The sequence below is a fragment of the Triticum aestivum genome, chromosome 4A (assembly GCF_018294505.1).
Source record: "Triticum aestivum cultivar Chinese Spring chromosome 4A, IWGSC CS RefSeq v2.1, whole genome shotgun sequence".
Taxonomy (NCBI): domain Eukaryota; kingdom Viridiplantae; phylum Streptophyta; class Magnoliopsida; order Poales; family Poaceae; genus Triticum; species Triticum aestivum.
In genome coordinates this window covers 352092556-352105998 of record NC_057803.1, presented here as the reverse complement: position 1 = coordinate 352105998, position 13443 = coordinate 352092556, and positions in this window count along the sequence as shown.

Below are 13443 nucleotides of genomic sequence, written 5' to 3'. Positions count from 1 at the left end.
AATGCAATGAAATGAACATGCTACAGCACCCAAACATGACAACAAAATACATGGCAGGGATGCACACAAGATTCTTAACAAAAGTCTAGCACTGAGCTACGGCCAAATCATCCATTAACAGGTTCAAACAAGCATGGCAAAAATGCAAATGGCAAATAGATCTCAGACTTAGTGAAATCAACACTTGTCTGGAATTTCAGATCAGATAGCCCTCTTCGAAGCAACAAAACTACATGCTACAGGACCTGAACATGGCAAAGTAAGGCATGGCATGGAGCTACTCAAAGAGCTTAACAAAAGTCCCTTAGTGACCTTGAGCCAAAAGGGATCAGAAAATACAATTGCAAGCATGTGAACATAGCAAAAACATAATCAGTTTCAGACTTAGTGAAAAACTGACACATGCTGAAATATAACTCAAGTAGGCATGTTTACGAGCTCGATGCACTCACTACGGTGCAAGTCATGGCAAGACAAGCATACATCCATCAAGAAGGCACAAAATGAAAGCTAGACATGGCAAGAACAATAGCATAGCATGCACGGATCAACTACAACATCACCGGCAAAATTGCAAACAAGTTGACAATCTGCCCAGATTCACAAAGTAGCAAAAGTAGAGCTCGATTGACTCAAGCTAGGGTGCTCCATAATTGCAAACAAAGACATGGATGAATAGAGCACTACAATATTAACAGAACTCCCTTAGTGATTATCCTCAAAAGAGGCACGGATCACTAGGAAACAACACGAACATATGGCATCATGAGATAAACAGCTCCAGGACTTGGTGAAATCACTAAGTCCCTGAAAACAGACTTAGCAAGTGCACCACTTTGCAAGCTTGCACAAGTCACCACACACATCCTAAAAATACATGGGCTGCACCTCTGGAAAGATGACAAAACCCTTAACAAAACACATGTAGAACTCACGGGCATATCATGCACATAATAATCATGGCAAAAATGACAAAAGTGCTAAACGGAGTAGCACATCTGACAATTAACTCAAGTAGCCCTCTTCTAACAGCATTTCGGGCATCAAGATGAACTCAAATAAAAATGATGCAATGGAATGAAATGATGTACTCTCCGAGATGAACATTTTGGTATGCTATATGCATGAATCGGAGCTACGGATGCAAAGTTACGAGGCCTCGAACAGGAGCATATGGATCAAGAATTTCGGGACTTCGACGAAATTTACCCCTAGGGTTTACTGTCCACCGAAAATGGATCTGGCGAAAACGTTGTTCACGGCGGAGGATCCGGCGCTCGCCGGCGACGAGGACTCGCCGGAGAGGAGGGAGGGCCGGCCGGAGCGGTGGCGCTCGCCGGAGTGCTCCGCGGGGGCCGGAGCGGGCGGCTGCGGCGCTTGGCGGCGAGCGGCGAAGGCGGCGGCGGCCTGGCGCGTCGGGGCGGCTCGGTCGGCGGCCGGGCCGGGCGGCGGGCGGAGGCCGGCATTGGGCGAGGAGGTGGGGCGGCGCTGCGGGCGGCGGAGGCGGCGGGGCGAGCCGGGTCGCGGGCGGCGGGGCGCGGGCCCGAGTGGCGGCGGAGAGGGCCCGCGATGGGCCGCGGCGGGCCGGCGGAGGAGGCGGCGATGTGGGGCGCCGGGTTGCCACGTGGCGGGCGGCGAGTGGCTGGCGGCGGCGGCGCGCAGGTCGGACACGTCCGACTCGGCACGGACGTTGTCCGGCGGCGCGAGGAGGAGCGGATCTAGGGTTTCGAGGAGGGGGATCCGAGATATTTCGAGGGGGACCTATTTATAGGCATAGGAGGAGCTAGGAGAGTCCAAATGAGGTGCGGTTTTCGGCCACGCGATCATGATCGAACGCTCTAGATGATGGAGCAGAGTTTTGTGGGTTTTGGGCCAAATTGGAGGGGTGTTGGGCTGCAACACACACGAGGCCTTTTCGGTCCCTCGGTTAACCGTTGGAGTATCAAACGAAGTCCAAATGGTACGAAACTTGACAGGCGGTCTACCGGTAGTAAACCAAGGCCGCTTGGCAAGTCTCGGTCCAATCCGGAAAGGTTTAATCCCCACACACGAAAGAAAGCTAGAAATGGCCACCGGAGGAGAACGAAGCGCCGAAATGCAAAACGAACAACGGGGAAAATGCTCGAATGCATGAGACGAACACGTATGCAAATGCAATGCACATGATGACATGATATGAGATGGATGACAATGACAACAACACATGGAGACAAAAACCCGAACCCGAGAAAATAAATATAACTTAACGCCGGAAACGGCAAGAGTTGGAGTACAAATAGGGAAAGTTACATCCGGGGTGTTACAACACTCCACCACTACGAAAGGATCTCGTCCCGAGATCTAGGACTGAAAGAGCGCCGGGTACTCAGAACGGAGGTGATCCTCGCGCTCCCAGGTAGCTTCACGGTCGGAATGGTGTGACCACTTGACTTTGAGAAATTTGATTGACTTGTTGCGAGTCTTGCGTTCAGTCTCTTCAAGAATAGCAACTGGGTGCTCACGATAAGAGAGATCTTCTTGGAGCTCAATGTCCTCGAAGTTGACGGTGCGGTCAGGAGTCTTGAACCACTTTTGAAGCTAAGAAACATGGAACACATCATGAACATTTGCAAAGTTTGAAGGAAGCTCGAGTTGATAGGCGAGGTCGCCTCTCTTGCTGACAATCTTGAAAGGTCTCACGTATCTGGGGGCAAGCTTCCTTTTGATACCGAAGCGACGAGTACCTTTCATAGGAGAGACGCGAAGGTAAACATGATCTCCGATCTCGAAAGCCAAATCACGGTGCTTACTATCATAGTAGCTCTTCTGGCGGGATTGGGCTGCTTCGAGGTTATCACGAATGACTTTGCACATTTCTTCTGCCTCTGTGATTAAGTCATTACCCAAAAGCTGAGGTTCACCGGTTTCAGACCAGTTGAGAGGGGTCCGGCACTTCCTGCCATACAGAATTTCAAAAGGGGCCTTGCCCGAACTTGCTTGAAAACTGTTGTTGTAGGAGAATTCAGCATAAGGAAGACAATCCTCCCACTTCATGCCGAAGGAGATCACACAAGCCCTGAGCATATCTTCAAGAATCTGGTTGACACGCTCGACTTGACCGCTTGTTTGAGGATGGAAAGCTGTGCTGAAGCGGATGTTAGTGCCCATGGCCTTCTGAAAAGAATCCCAAAACTTCGAGGTAAAGATGCTGCCACGGTCTGAAGAGATCACTTGAGGAATACTATGCAGAGAGACAATTTGAGAGGTATAGAGTTCCGCCAATTGAGCTGCAGTGATCGACTCTTTGATAGGCAGAAAATGGGCCACTTTGGTGAGTTTGTCGATGACAACGAATATAGCATCATTGCCACGCTTGGACTTAGGAAACCCAGTCACGAAGTCCATTTCAATGTGGTCAAACTTCCATTCTGGAATGGCAAGAGGTTGGAGGAGACCTGCTGGCCTTTGGTGTTCTGCCTTCACTCTTCTGCAGACATCACATTCATTCACGAATTGAGCGATCTCGCGCTTCATTCGAGTCCACCAATAAGCTTGCTTAAGGTCCTGATACATCTTCGTGCTCCTAGGGTGGATGGAGAGGAGAGAATTGTGAGCCTCGTTCATGATCACTTTACGGAGGTCACCTTTGGGTACCACAATACGATCCTCGAAGAAAAGAGTGTCCTTGTCATCAAGGCGGTAGCACTTGTACTTGGGTTGACTCTTGGCAATCCCAATCTTCACCTTTTTCACCATAGCATCATGTAAAGCCCGGATAATTAAGCTACAGTGATCCCACGCTATTGGTGCCACGTCACCACGGTTACTGCTGCTAATCTATCATTAGAAGAAAACCGGTCCTAATTTCAAATTCAAATTAATGATAACAATAAAAGTTTTCAAAATTTAAAATAAAAATGTTTGGTTTGTACTAAATATTACAAATGTAATTATGGTGCAACAAACCCATTTTTCTAAAATGCCTAAGTAGTTTAAAATGAAATTAAACAGAAAGGAGAATAAATAAAAAGAAAATAGAAAACTAAAACTAGAAAAAGGAAAAGGAAAGAGAGAAGGCCCCCACTGGGCTTCGGCCCAGCAGGCCGGCCCTTTTCGGCCCAGGCCCAACCGGCCTCCCCCCACTTCTCCTTATCCCCCCCACGAACCCAACCCCTAATCCACCCACTCGCCCCACTCCCCACTCGCTCTCCCCCTCCTCCCCGATCCAGATCGGATCGGGGAAACGAACCCCGTCGCCCCCTACGCCCAGCGCCGGCACGCCCCCCTCCCCACCAGGACGCCGCCTGGACCGCGCCGGCCGCCTCAACCGCAAGCCGCGCACCTCGGACCCGCCGTCCCCAGCGCATGTGGACGGCCCCGCCATTGCCGCTTGACGCCGCCCCGCCGCCAGGACGACGCCACCTCGCCGTCCCCCTCCTCTCCGTCGCTCGTCCCCGTCGTCCTCCCCGGCCTTCCCCGAGAACACTGCCGCGTGCCCTACACCCCCCCTGTGAGCTGCGCCCCTCCTCTCCTCTCTTTGCCCTCGCCCATTTGCGGTCACCGCGCCCCGGCCGCGCTCGCCGCATCGATGGCCGCACCCCGGCGCCTCTGGACGCGCCCTGGCCATGCTCCGGCCGCGCCCATGGACGCACCCCCGCGCTCCCACTCGTCCTCTCCCCGCACTTGTTGCCGCCCCGGGCCGCCGTCCGGCCTCGCCACGGCCAACTACGGCGCCCGGCGCCCGTGTTGCACCACCTCGTCCCCGCCATCTCCTCCTCCCGTGGCCTTGTGCCCTGCCTTCCCGTGCTGCCGCGCCGGGGCTTCGCTTTTCCGCCGCCCCCTGCAGCCTGTAGCTGCCGGCGCCTAACACGCGTCCCCCGCAACTCCCCGTGCACGGTGCTGCTCCCGTCGTCGCCGGCCACCTAGGCCCCAGGCGCGCTCGCCCTCGCCTCTCATGGCGTCGGGTGCGAGCACCCGCACCAGTTCGCTCGTCGCCCGCTTTCCCCTGGCCCGTTCGGGCGGTGCCCGTGGGCCTGACCCGTTAAGGCCCCTGGTCCAATGACAGCCGGGGCCCATCCCCCAGAACGTTTTAGAAAAAAAAGGAATTAATAATAATAATAAATAAATAAATAATGAAAACAATTAATTAATTAATTAATTAATTAACTAATTAACTTAATTAATTCTGATTAAATTAACTAATTAAGGTTAACTAACTTAATGATTAATTAACCTAATTAACTACTTTTAATTAATCAGTATGACAGTGGGGCCCACCCCGTAATTAATTATGATTAGTTTAAATAATATGTTAATTAAAATGTGTCATTGACCAGTGGGACCCACTGGTCAGGTTGACCAAGTCAACTCTGTTGACTGCTGACGTCAGCATGACATCATGCTGATGTCATAAATCCATTTTCAAATTAAATTAAATACTTAATTAAATTTCAGAAATTAATAAAATCTTTAGAAAATCATATCTTTTAATCCGTAACTCGGATTAAAATATTTTCAACATGAAAGTTGCTCAGAACGACGAGACGAATCCGGATACACAGTTCGTTCGTCCGCCACACACCCCTAACCTATCGAACTCGCAACTTTCTCCCTCCGGCTCCTCTGCCCGAAAACACGAAACACCGGGGATATTTTCCCGGATGTTTCCCCCCTTAACCGGTATCACCTACTACCGCGTTAGGGCACACCGAACACCGTGTATTGCCTTGTTATATTTTGTGATGCTTTGTTTGCTCTGTATTCATTATTTCTTCCCCCTCTTCTCTCTGGTAGACTACGAGACCGACGCTGCTGCTGACCAGTTCGACTACGGAGTTGACGACCCCTCTCTCTTGCCAGAGCAACCATGCAAGCCCCCCCCCATTGATCACTAGATATCGCCTATTCTCCTCTATGCTGCTTGCATTAGAGTAGTGTAGCATGTTACTGCTTTCCGTTAATCCTATTCTGATGCATAGCCTGTCATTGTTGCTACAGTCATTGATACCTTACCCGCAATCCTAATTGCTTAGTATAGGATGCTAGTGTTCCATCAGTGACCCTACACTCTTGTCCGTCTGCCATGCTATACTACTGGGCCGTGATCACTTCGGGAGGTGATCACGGGCATATACGATATACTTTACATAGTTACATTACCTGTGATACTGTTCGGAGATGGGGGCTGAAGGGGCAGGTGGCTCCATCCCGGTAGAGGTGGGCCTGGGTTCCCGACGGCCCCCGACTGTTACTTTGTGGCGGAGCGGCAGGGCAGGTTGAGACCACCTAGGAGACAGGTGGGCCTGGCCCTGTTCGGCGTTCGCGGATACTTAACACGCTTAACGAGATCTTGGTATTTGATATGAGTTGGCTACGAGCCTATACGCACTAACCATCTACGCGGGAGTAGTTATGGGTATCCCGACGTCGTGGTATCAGCCGAAGCACTTCAGACGTCAGCGACGGAGCGACGCGCGCTGAATTGGACTGGAACGCCACTAGGCTATGTCTGCTTTCGGCCGCGTACGCAACGTGCAGGTGTGCTATGGGCGATGGGCCCAGACCCCTGTGCGCTTAGGTTTAGACCGGCGTGCTGGCCTCTCTGTTGAGCCTAGATGGGGCTGCGATGTGTTGATCTTCCGCGGTCGGGCATGACCCAGGAAAGTGTGTCCGGCCAAATGGGATCAAGCATGCTGGGTAAGTTGGTGCACCCCTGCAGGGAAGTTAATCTATTCGAATAGCCGTGATCTTCGGTAACAGGACGACTTGGAGTTGTACCTTGACCTTATGACAACTAGAACCGGATACTTAATAAAACACACCCTTCCAAGTTCCACAGACAATCCGGTGATCGCTTTTCCATAGGGCGACGAGGGGAGGATCGCCGGGTAGGGTTATGCTATGCGTTGCTACTGGAGATGCTACTTGGAGATGCTACTTGGAGGACTTCAATCTACTCTCTTCTACATGCTGCAAGACGGAGGCTGCCAGAAGCGTAGTCTTCGACAGGATTAGCTATCCCCCTCTTATTCTGGCATTCTGCAGTTCAGTCCACCGATATGGCCCTTTACACATATACCCATGCATATGTAGTGTAGCTCCTTGCTTGCGAGTACTTTGGATGAGTACTCACGGTTGCTTTCTCCCTCTTTTCCCCTTTCCCTTCTACCTGGTTGTCGCAACCAGATGCTGGAGCCCTGGAGCCAGACGCCACCGTCGACGATGATTCCTACTACACTGGAGGTGCCTACTACTACGTGCAGGCCGCTGACGATGACCAGGAGTAGTTAGGAGGATCCCAGGCAGGAGGCATGCGCCTCTTTCGATCTGTATCCCAGTTTGTGCTAGCCTTCTTAAGGCAAACTTGTTTAACTTATGTCTGTACTTAGATATTGTTGCTTCCGCTGACTCGTCTATGATCGAGCACTTGTATTCGAGCCCTCGAGGCCCCTGGCTTGTATTATGATGCTTGTATGACTTATTTTATTTGTAGAGTTGTGTTGTGATATCTTCCCGTGAGTCCCTGATCTTGATCGTACACATTTGCGTGCATGATTAGTGTACGATTGAATCGGGAGCGTCACAAGTTGGTATCAGAGCCGACTGCCTGTAGGAATCCCCCTTTCCAACTCCTTGGCCGAAGTCGAGTCTAGTCATTGAAAAACTTTTACTAACATGGCTGTGTGGCCCATGGGCCCACGTCGCCATCGGGAGGTATTAGGATCTTTTATTCCTCGACCTTTACTCTGGGATTCTGAACCCTCTTCTATTCGGGTTAAACGATTTTTACTAAAAACTAACTTTAGGTTCTCAAAAATACTTTCTCCCAGAGAGCCCCTTCAGTCCAGATGGTCACCGACTGCACCAGAAGATTTCGGAGATACTCTTTGATATTCTCTCGAGACTTTGTGCCCATCACTTTTGCTATTTCCGACCACCGATAAATCCTTATGGATAACTACTTACACTTTCCATTCTTACGATCATTCTCCATTGTTCTTGTTATTACAAGATACCCGAAGTTTTCTCTATTGTTCCGAGAATACTTCGTGCCTACTGCCTAGCAGTTCTTTGCCACATGAATACCCCTTCAAATAAATCCCCGCACTTGTCAAGTATCCGCTCATCCCCAGTTGTTCATGAGTTTCACAAAAGTCTTCAAAATACTATTCGATCTTCCAAAAATCCTCTGGAGCCTTTGGCTCTTGAAATTCTTGCTTGCTCGCATTATGGTTAATCCCATAAGTCTCGTAATCTTAATGGCATACCTTGTCATTATCATTTTGAGTCCGTTGATTCAATAAGTTGTGAATGTTCACAATCATCAGTCGAGTCCTAGGATTATCTTTCCGGCTCAAACGTCATTTTGTACATGAGCTGGTTCTCGAGCAAACTATCTGTCGTCGATTTTGCCTCTGGTATATACAATTGATCCATCCTTGATCAGAATGTCTGCTTCTGATCCCTTGTGTTGGAAATCATAATTCCTTTGCATTTAAGCTTTGAATTATTCAGATGATTCCATAACTCGTTGCATTCGCATTCTTTCTTCCTCTGATTGAGTATCGATACTCACCTCAGCTCCATTGTGGATCGCCTTATCCACTGTTGGATTATTATATCCGACAATGTCCTTCATAATTAATCACCTTGTGAGTCCTTCTCCGATACATAATGCCTTTGTTAAATTGTATCCTTTCCTTTTGTCATCCATGCTCTGCTTTCGAGCTGGTGATACTTACTCTTGAAGCTTATGGTATATGTTCGCAAGAAGCCCCGATGGGATTGAACCTACGCCTTCCCTCATCGGCGTGAACCCGAAGGATTTCAGGAGTCATACTTATCTGGTATTGCACCAGGTAAAACTTTCAACAACTAATGTCATCTTCGAAATACAAGAGGTGAATGAAAGATTGTGCATTGAGGAAGCGGGAGTCGACCTTGAACCTTGTGTTCATGCCCATGGACGCGATTTATATCCTATCATGGAAGCTTCTTGTAATAATAACTATTTCCTTGATAACTAACATATGGTATCTGTGAATTGATCCCTTGCAACCATGGTTCCGACCATGATTGTTCTTCTTTGATTCCATTTCTCGGACAAGTTAAAACAATTGTCTTCTATGGATCAATACACCCGTCCAATCTTTACTTTGATCTTGTGTCGAGTATTACCCCCTGGTATCTCAATATTATCATGGAACTACATAACTTCTTATGAGTTCTTCATCAAGTGCTACCTTCCCACTGATTCCAATTTTTCACGGGCTCTGAGTTATTATACACTCAAAGACATCGATAACTGAATCGAGTTCGCATTGCGATTCAACAAGTATTTGTACCCATCACTGCTTACAAATTTGTTAATCCTTCAAAGTCATTCCTAGCCTGATCGGCTATATCATTATCGAGCTAATTTTAACTGTGCTACCCGGTCCTTCTTCCCGGAGCACAATTTTCGATGATGAACTAACCTTACGTCGATCATCATCGTCATATCATTTCGCCTTGAACAAAAAGCTTGGTTTCGAGTTTGTGTCGTACCCTTGGTTCCAATAACCTTTCACTTTATCATTACTTTGACTTGATGTCGTCGCCGATTGTTACATCTTCATGAACTTTCGCGACAAATGTGTCGTGAATATCATCAACATTCTGAGCTCTTCCAAGAGATCTATTGAAATCATGATGAGAAATACCATCCTTGCCCTCGATGATTGGTGTTATCAGCGACCACTTTATTGCCTTCCGTTCAACACAAACTTGTTCGTGTTTCGTATTATACCTTGACTTCCTTGCTACCCAGCATTGTTCTTCTTTACCTTGGAGAATTACCGCCTTTTATGTCAAGAATGTCGTGGGAATTTTACCACCTTTAGGAATTCTGGGTATAGTGATACCTCTCACCATCACCATTCTTTCCTAGTCCTCGCGTTGATCCCAACCGGGGTACCAACAAGTGAACGGTGCTATTTGGATTCTGCCTTTCTAGCAACCCTATTGCTTTGAAGTTAATGGTCGGCCGTTCATTCTTAGTCTATTGATTATTGAATCACCATTCCGACATTTGTCGTGCAACCCAACCCATATTTCGGGCGCACCTTTCAACCAATGTTTAATTATGTATGTTTTCCTCGAGCATACCTCACTATATCATTTGATCTGAAAAGGGTTATCTCCTTGTTCAGATAATCGTGGAAATCCATCTTTTGAGATCTCAATGGAATGTCGCTGAGTCCATCAGCCACCTCCTCATTCTCTCCTTGACTTAATGATGAACTCTTGTTTCGGAACTCGCTTCCATAGTTCAGTTCCCAAGAATCTTACAATGTCATCTCGACAATTTGTGTTGCACCTTTTCTTCACAGACATCCTGATTCTGAGTTATCCTGACACCAATCGGATCTGAATCTCGGTCAGATATGATGGTTGGGACAACTTTCCAAGAGTTATGATGTTGGACCTTTGATGACCCGGTAACATGATGTCATGCCTAGCACCCCCCCATGGGTGGAGGACCTATCGTTATAATTTCTTTTGCAAGGATAACCATTCTTCCTGGAGGAAATTGTAAGACTTAGTCTACAAGTTATTCCTGATGGATCCTTCGTGTTTCCAAAGTCTGATCTTCACCTGAAGACCATGTCAATGCTATCTCGAAGCATGTCAATGGTACTCCGATTTTCAACTGGAACATTTGAAGCACGATGCTAAATTTTATTTATCACTTATCCTAACACCGTTGTATGGGTAATATCATGAGATTCCTTCCCCCCTTTCCTAAAGGGTTTTCTATGTTATATCCTGTCATGGATATCTTGCTCTGGTTGTCCTTGGGAAGGATATATCCTTGAAATATGTGTTTAAACATATTTTCCTTTCCATTGTTCTGTTTAATCTGATGATCATATTTTCCTTCCATTGGTTTGTTTAAACCTTTTCTATGATCTATATGATATAAGCAGTAATAATCCACTCCTTGTGCAAACACCTCGATGTACAACTCTGTCGGTAAGACCTTGTACTATTGTTGATGACATTCCGGTAACCACCGATGGACGAGAACCTTGCCTATTGGTCCGCCTCGTTCAACGAGCAGGAAAATGGTTCCCTTCGTCCCTCGCCCTTGGTATCGATGTTGTTGCCGACATAACTGACAGGCTACCCTCTGACATGCCTTGCTATTGTGACCGTGCAAGATGTCCGCCCCTTTCTACTTTCATACACATAGTGGGCCCATAACCGACAAGTTCCACAGGATCGAAACCTGACTCTCCTGTACACCCTGTTGCCAAAGATATTCCTCGCGCTTGACTTGATATGTAATTCGCAAGCCACCTTCCTAGTGATCTACTCTGGTGTCAGACGCAATACTTATTCTCGTGCCCTGAAACCCTTTCACCTTCTAATTGGGCATCGACCGATTGTCTATCCGCTTGATACTTCTTACTATACCTTCTTGATTGGCTCTCGATGAGTTTCATTTGACCAACTCGAGAGATACCCCTGCGTTCATTCATGGGATAACCCCCGATGGTTAACCCTTATAGCATTCTATCATTGTCGAACTGCCCCTTGCCTGTTAGTAAGTACGAGATAGAACCCGAAGAAAGGATGCTGACTTCGTCATGATGACTTGAAGCAGAGAAATGAAGACATCAATGAAAGGGATCAACCTCTTCGAAAGGGCAGCCAAGACCGAGAAGAGTCGTTAGGTTTTTCGCTACCAGCACCTCCCCCCCTGACTCCACCGCTTAAATCTCGGGACGAGATTTCTTGTAGTGGAGGAGATTTGTAACGCCCGGATAATTAAGCTACAGTGATCCCACGCTATTGGTGCCACATCACCACGGTTACTGCTGCTAATCTATCGTTAGAAGAAAACCGGTCCTAATTTCAAATTCAAATTAATGATAACAATAAAAGTTTTCAAAATTTAAAATAAAAATGTTTGGTTTGTACTAAATATTACAAATGTAATTATGGTGCAACAAACCCATTTTTCTAAAATGCCTAAGTAGTTTAAAATGAAATTAAACAGAAAGGAGAATAAATAAAAAGAAAATAGAAAACTAAAACTAGAAAAAGGAAAAGGAAAGAGAGAAGGCCCCCACTGGGCTTCGGCCCAGCAGGCCGGCCCTTTTCGGCCGCAGGCCCAATCGGCCTCCCCCCACTTCTCCTTATCCCCCTCCCCCACGAACCCAAACCCTAATCCACCCACTCGCCCCACTCCCCACTCGCTCTCCCCCTCCTCCCCGATCCAGATCGGATCGGGGGAACGAACCTCGTCGCCCCCTACGCCCAGCGCCGGCACGCCCCCCCCCCCCACCAGGACGCCGCCTGGACCGCGCCGGCCGCCTCAACCGCAAGCCGCGCACCTCGGACCCGCCGTCCCCAGCGCATGTGGATGGCCCCGCCGTCGCCGCTTGATGCCGCCCCGCCGCCAGGACGACGCCACCTCGCCGTCCCCCTCCACTCCGTCGCTCGTCCCCGTCGTCCTCCCCGGCCTTCCCCGAGAACACTGCCGCGTGCCCTACACCCCCCCTGTGAGCTGCGCCCCTCCTCTCCTCTCTTTGCCCTCGCCCATTTGCGGTCACCGCGCCCCGTCCGCGCTCGCCGCGTCGATGGCCGCACCCCGGCGCCTCTGGACGCGCCCTGGCCATGCTCCGGCCGCGCCCATGGACGCACCCCCGCGCTCCCACTCGTCCTCTCCCCGCACTTGTTGCCGCCCCGGGCCGCCGTCCGGCCTCGCCACGGCCAACTACGGCGCCCGGCGCCCGTGCTGCACCACCTCGTCCCCGCCATCTCCTCCTCCCGTGGCCTTGTGCCCTGCCTTCCCGTGCTGCCGCGCCGGGGCTTCGCTTTTCCGCCGCCCCCTGCAGCCTGTAGCTGCCGGCGCCTAACACGCGTCCCCCGCAACTCCCCGTGCACGGTGCTGCTCCCGTCGTCGCCGGCCACCTAGGCCCCAGGCGCGCTCGCCCTCGCCTCTCATGGCGTCGGGTGCGAGCACCCGCACCAGTTCGCTCGTCGCCCGCTTTCCCCTCGCCCGTTCGGGCGGTGCCCGTGGGCCTGACCCGTTAAGGCCCCTGGTCCAATGACAGCCGGGGCCCAGCCCCCAGAACGTTTTAGAAAAAAAGGAATTAATAATAATAATAAATAAATAAATAATGAAAACAATTAATTAATTAATTAATTAATTAACTAATTAACTTAATTAATTCTGATTAAATTAACTAATTAAGGTTAACTAACTTAATGATTAATTAACCTAATTAACTACTTTTAATTAATTAGTATGACAGTGGGGCCCACCCCGTAATTAATTATGATTAGTTTAAATAATATGTTAATTAAAATGTGTCACTGACAATTGGGACCCACTGGTCAGGTTGACCAAGTCAACTCTGTTGACTGCTGACGTCAGCATGACATCATGCTGATGTCATAAATCCATTTTCGAAT